Source organism: Papaver somniferum, chromosome 11, assembly GCF_003573695.1.
Source record: "Papaver somniferum cultivar HN1 chromosome 11, ASM357369v1, whole genome shotgun sequence".
NCBI classification, from domain to species: Eukaryota; Viridiplantae; Streptophyta; class Magnoliopsida; order Ranunculales; family Papaveraceae; genus Papaver; species Papaver somniferum.
Window position 1 is genome coordinate 70,233,639 of NC_039368.1, and position 8,054 is coordinate 70,241,692.

The 8,054-nt window shown below is 34.0% G+C and overlaps 1 long non-coding RNA gene across 4 annotated transcripts; it reads left to right on the top strand.

Moving 5' to 3' along the window:
- The first annotated feature begins 1,139 nt into the window (after nucleotides 1-1,139).
- Nucleotides 1,140-6,543, top strand: LOC113322373. Of its 4 annotated transcripts, none has more exons than XR_003347127.1 (6): nucleotides 1,140-1,694; nucleotides 1,849-2,438; nucleotides 2,561-2,615; nucleotides 3,732-3,801; nucleotides 4,773-6,163; nucleotides 6,268-6,543. It is a non-coding gene; the product is annotated as an uncharacterized LOC113322373 (long non-coding RNA). The 4 variants fall into 4 exon arrangements; XR_003347129.1 differs by having other exon boundaries at nucleotides 1,151-1,694; nucleotides 4,773-5,618; nucleotides 5,797-6,543; XR_003347126.1 differs by lacking the exon at nucleotides 6,268-6,543 and having other exon boundaries at nucleotides 1,170-1,694; nucleotides 1,857-2,438; nucleotides 4,773-5,051.
- The last annotated feature ends 1,511 nt before the right edge of the window (nucleotides 6,544-8,054 follow it).

Below are 8,054 nucleotides of genomic sequence, written 5' to 3' on the forward strand. Positions count from 1 at the left end.
TCGCTGGGTCACCCAAATGATACCCCTGCTATCTTTGGTACCGGATCATATAAATCATGGTTTTTAATATTAAAATAAAATAGATTGCAGTACAAAAAAGAATATAACACAAAAAAATATAATGGAATAAATTAATTAACGACGTAATTTTGTTCAATTTAAACCTCATGCATGGTGTTTGGTATTAAAATTTCGAGTTAGGTCCAACAACCTGCATAGGGTGGATGGCAGTGGAGGAGTCCTAAATTGCCATTGAGGGGGCTATTGTTTCATTTTTAAAGAAACATGTAAATTTTGGTGTACTAAATCCTAAATATACATGGGTTAAATACTATTCATAAGATAAATTTAAAGATTTTTATGTAGAGCTAGAGTCAGATTAATCAACCCCTGGCTCTGCCACTGAGTGGTGGTGGAGAAAGAAATGGTATCAACCAATTTTTTGGTGGTTGCAGGTATTGGTGAGTAATAATTTTCTATATTAATTCCGTGACGCCACAAACCGTGTAACATTATAAAATATAAAACTTGGTCGACCGTTTTATTGTTAAAATATATCCGATTAAAACACATAACAATTTAAAAATATACTAAAATTAATTGTCATGTTATTTAACAACTGCAGACGAATGACACAAATCAAAATCGGAAGATACAAAATTACTTATTATCGAGCCGTATCGTTACGGGACGATTCATATTCTAGTAAATATTTATAAAATACCAATCTTGTCCTCATTAACTTAAACCGATCTCCCAAGCATCCATCAATATTTATCTTCTTCATCGAAAAAAATCCTTAATTTTTCATGAAGGCGATTTAAAAAGCTTGTAAGTGTGATTACTATTTTGAGAAATCACGGAAGATTCGCGCGACTAGGAAGAACTTTTTTCTGCCTCCAAACTTGTCTGATTATGACAACTACATAAATTACAAATGAATCATGAATTTCCATCAAAGAATATTTTTTTAGGAACTCTGCTACACCATCTTCCAGTGCTTTATCATAATTTGTCTATTAATATATGTCTCGAAGCTACGTAAAACACGAGCCACTTCAACATTAGTGTAATTTTGAGCTATGGGATGAGCTATTTTAAAGATTGTTGATAAGTGCATAATTCATATGATTTTAGTGTTCATTTCATATTCGTTTGTGAAAATTAAATAAATACCAATTCTTTTCATGAACTTCACAATTATCCTTATCCATCTATCATAATACTTCTCATCTATTAGAAGGGAATACATTTTGTTGTAAGTACCAATTCTACCCTCATGTGTTTTAATCAGATCTAATTTTCTCAACCAAATGAAATTCAATGATCTCATTTCTAGTTTTCTTTCTCCTCTCCGTCGATAGCTACCACCATTCCAGCACCACCTCCACTTCCGCTACAACCTCCTACCACCACCACCTCATGAACAATCGATTTAGATCGGTTTTTCACTTAATTCAAGTGCAAGACTTAAATGCATCGATGAATCAACAAAAAATTAATCTCCAAAACCTAATCTAAAGCATCAAAAACGTTAAATTTATTTCTATATCGACTGGATTTGGCTTGGAAAACCTAAAACCAACGATATCAGCGTTAGTTCTTAAAGATTGTCTGCTTCAATTTGGAAGAGACGATAAAATCTTCATCGATAATTGGATCTACAGATTCACTCATCAAAAGCAAATAAAAATGTAAGCTTTATCTCTTATTGTCATTCTAATTCGTTACTTGGTTGATGTATTGAATTTTGACTTAAACTTTTTTTGTTAATGATTTAATTTCGACTATGCCATGTATGTGTTGAGTTTCTGATGTGAAGAATGATTGTTAATTGTTTTCTTTTAGTCTTTCAGATTGATGAAGATTACTCAGGTGCTTTTTAGTCTGTAATTAACTTAAGAAAGTGTTGCTGGTAGTGGATGTTATGGTGGTGGTTGCAGCTATTGTTGCATAAGTGGCGGTGATTGCTGTGTTTTACCAGTGGGGTGGATGTTGCATCACTGTTTTTGTTGTGGTGGTGGATGTTATTACAATGGAGGTGATGGTGGTGGCTTTTGCTGTAGTAGTGAGGGTGGTAATGGTGGTGACAGTAGTATTGGTGTTGGTGTTGGTGTTGTAGAGGTGGTGATGCTGATGGTAGACTTTGAGAGCGATTTTTGTTATTTTATTACTGATGCAGGAGCAGCAGTAGAGTGGTGATGTAGATGGTGGCTGCAGCAGTGCTATGATAGTAGCAATTTTTCCTTTTCAAGCTTGCTCAAGGTTGTATTGTAGTAGGAACCAGATTATATACAAAGAAATTCACTGAAGGTCAAGCTCAGAAGATTATTGTTGCAGTAACTAATTTAATGTTGATTGATTATAAATACCTAAACAACATGTTATACTTCATTTCCCAACAACATGGTGATAATAATGTCGTATAATTCTTGCTGGTAATGATACAATTTCAATTCTAAACGAAGAACTTTTTTTACTAAACCTGGTGGTGTCATTTACTGTTCTCTATGATTGGTGCCATGTATTTTATATTCTATCTATTTCCCTTTTCTTGCAGTGGGGTTTCTGAAGCTGTGTGGATATATAGGAATGGTGTTGACAAAAAATGAAAGGTATTCTTTTTCAGTTTCTGGTGTCAGTATCCAACAATATTTAATTTATAGGAAGATATCGCCCTTGATATAAATATAAAAAGTTTAGCTGTCTCTTGATAGACTTAAGAATAGAGTCTGTTAACGAGACAATACATTTCAACTTGATGGTGGTGGCAGGCACATCGATGGTGGCGCTGATGTCGTGTTGATATAGGTGTGCAATTGTTTAGTGAAAAGATGAAAAATGAGAAAATGAGAAACTTAGAAAGCACAAATTTTATATTAACCCTTTGATTTTAGTAATGCTCAACTTTAGGAATGTTATTCTTGTTTTATCTGTCACCTTCATACTCTTAGTACATCTTAGCTAGTTAACAGATAATTATTTATGAAATATGTATGATCTCATTTTCTATAGTTATGGCCTAGCACCGATTGAGTTTAATTAGCTCAAATTTTATATTGATCATTGTTTTTTCTATGTTAGTCTGCAGTAGGGTAGCAACATGTTCTTTAATCTCAATTGCAATCATATGAAAGTATTTTGGGTACTCATCAACAAAGAAATTTGGTAATTTAACAGGAGAAATATGACATAGAAGTGAATGTGCGAGTCTCCGAGGAAAGTGTGACCTAGTAATTGTTGGTGTGTTCGTAGCAATGGTGCAGGGGATCAAAATTGTTAATTTTCCCGATTTGCAGAGTGACTAGACAACTTAGACAGGCAACTAATAAATTTTTTGGATCAACTTTTGTTGTTGACACCAGATTTAGGGATCCATTTTGGTTGGTGACTCCATTCACTGGGATCAACTTCCGTTGTTGACACTAAACCATACTGATTTAGCGATCTCAAATCCTTGAGTATATTTATTTATTGATCTCAAATCCTTTTTACTGTGTTTGACAAGCCGTAATTTGGACGATAACGAATATGTGAACTTCTTTAAGTGGATAGTTTTATTTTGGGGACAAAGTTAATGTGATGAAATTTTATGTCCCCTTTTTAGTTTTTATTAATGCTTGTCTGTAGTGTAATATGGCAGTTGTTCTAGCTATGACTATGTCATAGTTTAGTTCATAACTGTAGTTTATCAAACTTGCAAACTTACTAAGTTTTGTGCTTCTTAATAGGTGGTTCATGGATCGGAGGTTCTATGCATGTCTGGAGCTTTGTGCAATTTCTTGACCCTGTTCCACGTAGGTATAAGAGTAGTATAATTTATTGTGCTAGTTTCATTGGCTTGAACAACATGACTTTGTTCAAAAACTTGTTGATCCTATTATACTCATTCATTGATTCATGGAACATGAGAATTTACCAATTTATCTATTGTATTAGTAGCACACATGAAGTATTATACTTGTATATCCATACGTTGATAGTAATCAATGGTTATTAGGTGTATTCGGTTGGCATCATTATCCACAAATGCTAGATATATGGTGTATTCGCTCGAGCTATTGTTTTACTGTACATTTGATGACTTACAAAGTCCTCTTGTGTTATGCACTTGGTGTCACATCTTTTAACTACATAAATAATTTGGATTACATTTTTCCTTGGTCATCATTTAATAATGGAAGGATATAAATGGATGTTTAATAACTTGATGGTTATAGTATGGTTTGCTCCAAATTATTGTTAAAAGTTAGTTTTGTTTACTTGTAGTGATCTTTGTATGTTAAGATAGTTAAGAATCAGTGGAAGAATGTGCATTTGATGATGATGCTAAAGTGGTGATCAACTTTGGTTGCTGATTCCATTCACCGGAATTAACTTCCATTGTTGACGCAGAAAAGCTGAAGTATTTTTTCAGTTATTTGTTTCAACTTTGGTTTTGACTCCGTTCACTGGGATCAACATCCTTTGTTGATACAACTGAACTGGAATATTTTTCAGTTATTTATGTCAACTTCGGTTGTTGACTCCATTCACTGGGATCTAGGTTGAGGGGTTTTAAATGAGTTAGTTTAGTGCTTAAAAACGTTGTTGTGATTCTAGATGGTCGATATAATCAGTATGTTGTATGAAGAAAATGATATTTATGTATTTGTATCTCTAATATTGTGCTTTTGATATCGAATTTGCCTCTGTTTTGCAAACTTCTTAGTTCTCACTATTTATAAACTTATTAAATAACATTTGAATTTGACTTGCATTTCTTAAATCAGGCACACGTGACATGTCTCCTATTGTTGTTATGTTCTTATTCTATCGCCTGCAACAGTAGTAATTGAACCTAACATGTCAGATACTTTTTCTTTTGCTTGGGAGAAAGTATAAGTTCATGTGTCTGCCTCTTGTGGTGATCTCTGTAACGGTATATGCAACAAACTTGTCCAACTTTCTGGTGACCAGTGCTACTTTGTTGGTTGGATTCTTTTCCATATTTCAGGTATACCCTCTTTCGATGCGTTTATTATAATTTCATTTTCTTGAATAGTGTGAAACAGAACTGTAAAAACACCATAGTAATTATATTAGACTAACTTGTGGTACAACGAAAGCACAACTGACTCCACGTCAAAAGATGCGTGTTCGATTCACGTCGGGTTCACTAATTTTTGTACATTAATTGTTGGGATCAACTTAGGTTGTTAATACCAGATTTTGGGATCAACTTCGGTTGTTGACACCATATTATTTTTTTTATTTTCTGATTTTTGTTTTGGGAATCAATTTCAGTTGTTGACACCATATTATTTTTTATTTTTTATTTTCTGATTTTTGTTATGGGGATCAACTTCGGTTTTTGACACCATGTTTATGATGTCAAATTAGGTTGTTGATACTTTTTTTTTTCTTTCTTATATCTGATTTTTGTTTCTGGGTTCAACTTCGGTTGTTGACACCATATTATTTATTTTTCTGATTTTTCTGTGGTGGTGGTGGTGGCGGCGGTTGGTATGTGGTGGTCGTTGAGCGGTGGTGGTATAATGGTGGTGGTGGCGGCGGTGAAGTGGTAGAGAAAGAAATTTGATGTATTTTGAAATGAAGAAAAATATTATATGAGTGAGGTATTAAAGTAATTTATTTTTAAATGGTTAAGGTTTTTAAATTGTAGGGGTATATTTATTATTGTATAAGAGTATATTTGTTGGGTGTTAAAACTAGGGGTATATAATTAGTGTACCCTACTTGTTTTAGCTATTATTCTTGCATGTATTCTTGTTTTCTCTTATTTGTCTCTACTAGGTGAATCATCCAAAAAAGAGCTACAAAGTGATAAAAATAGATATGAAGAGAAATATTCCAAGTATCCAAGTGCCCAAGTCGAAGAGAACTGGAAGAAGTGCGACGAAACGGAGGAAAGATGCTCCAAATCAAGAGACGGGCCAAATACCAATCTTAACTCATTCAAATTCAGGATTTATTAGCACCATCTTGTAGAGAATTTAAATTACAAAGATAACGCAAAAAAGAATGAGGTCATTCCGATTTCGGACGAAGAAATTATGGGCAAAACAAATTTATCAAAAACCGAAGACAGGAGGGTACGCATACTGGGTATGTGTACCGGAGTCACTTGGAATTTCGTGATCCGGAGGAGTATGCATACTTGGTACGTATACTAAAGTTCCTGGATTTTATTTTGAAGGATGGTATGCGTACCTGGTATGTGTACTATGAAGGCTAAAATTCACGAACTATCTTTCTATCTTTTAGGTTCTTTTTCACAGCTTACCTTCGGGTTCCTTAATCGACTAGATACTTGGAGGCTAAGCATCGTAAACATATACACATAGGTGTTAGACCTTGCAAAAGAGATGAATCTATCACACAAGTTAGGGTTTATTTCTACATCTTCAACCAAGGGTTTACCCCTTTAGGGAGAAACCACCATTATTCAACTTCTTCATCTTTTTTGTAATACGAGTAGTTAAATCCTTCGTTGATTAAGGATGAATTCAATGTTCTAAGCGTGAAGCTTTATTAATAATACAAGCCTGTTTGAAGTTTTAATCATCATCGTTTGTTTTCACTATATTTAGGGTTTATGATTGATTCTTATATTAGTTTGGGTGTGCAACTAGATTAGTCTAATGATCATTTTATTGCTAATAGAGAGTTGAGCGATTTGTAGTTGTTGATCATCTCCTACACAAGTAGAGAACATGAAACCTTGCAGAGGGATTCTGTAAATCAATTGTGTGTGGAAACAACACCAGTAAGTGAACCGAGCATACTGAGTTTAACTGATGCAATCAAACCTAAATTCACAAACCCTAAAGCATTTGATCGAGTTACACCTTGTAAGCGTACCTCAAGGCAGTCCAGTTGGATAGAATCCGGTGACTAAGCGTACCTGTTATCCGGTGATACAAGGAGTTTTGGGGATAGCTAAGGGGACATGTTATCCTACGGTTGTTGATGAATGGTTCCAACGGAAGATAGATAAGTATTTTGATCCTGTTAACGCTTGGTAGCGGCGAAGGATTCCTTGATCATCTTTTTTTCTTTTCTTATTGTCTTTTTATTTATCTTACTATCAATCCCCCCTTTTGTTATTTATTTTATTTTGCTGATACAAATAACGAACGATCTCTATTACCGCAATATTACTAGTTAATTAGTGAGAAATATCTTTATTAATTTGTTGTGCCTATGACAACCCATCAACTGGCCTTAAAACAATAGTTGAAATCTAATTTAGAATACTTTATATTTCTTCGACAACGCACAACAATAATCTGGGCGTCCATATCATTAAACTAAATGACCGCTGACATTGTGGGACGGCCGACTGAAAAAACCGACCCGAAAGTATCATTTTTCCTGACACGGGGTGAAAGTATCACTTTTCCTGAAACGGAAAATTAGCCGATGCATAAACCATATGGCTGCATAATGTGTTGTGCATCCTTTGTGTCTAAAGTGAAAGTATCATTTTTCTTGAAACGGAGGGAGTACATCGTTCTATTAGCTACAACGGAAAATAAGTTGATGCATAAACCAAAAGATGGTTACATAAAGTATTATGTATCTTTTGTGGTGGTTTGCATAATGAACATACATTTAATTTTCGAAAATTGTGCCTAAAATGATAAACACCTCTGAGATTTTTGTAAAAACTATAAATTTGATATTGTTGTTTGTACTCATTACATAGATTTTTTTAAAACCATTCCAACGAGATAAAATTTGTAAAATTCCAAGGTACGGATTTTTAGATATGTTATATTAAAGTTTGGTTGTCAATTATACCCCTGAAAAAATATGATACGTAGGAGTTATAGTAATTGGACTAAAAGGGAGGGACAATTTTGTCAAGTGAAAAAGACTAACCATGGCACCAAATCCAATCTTTTTGTGTCAAATTGGAAAAAATACCATGCTTCACATTGACACAAAATCGCCATAAATAGAGTCCTTCCTCGATTCGCTCGGTCGGCCTAATTAATATTAACGCCTTTTCCCTTTCATAAGAAATGAAATCCTGAACTACAATTTAC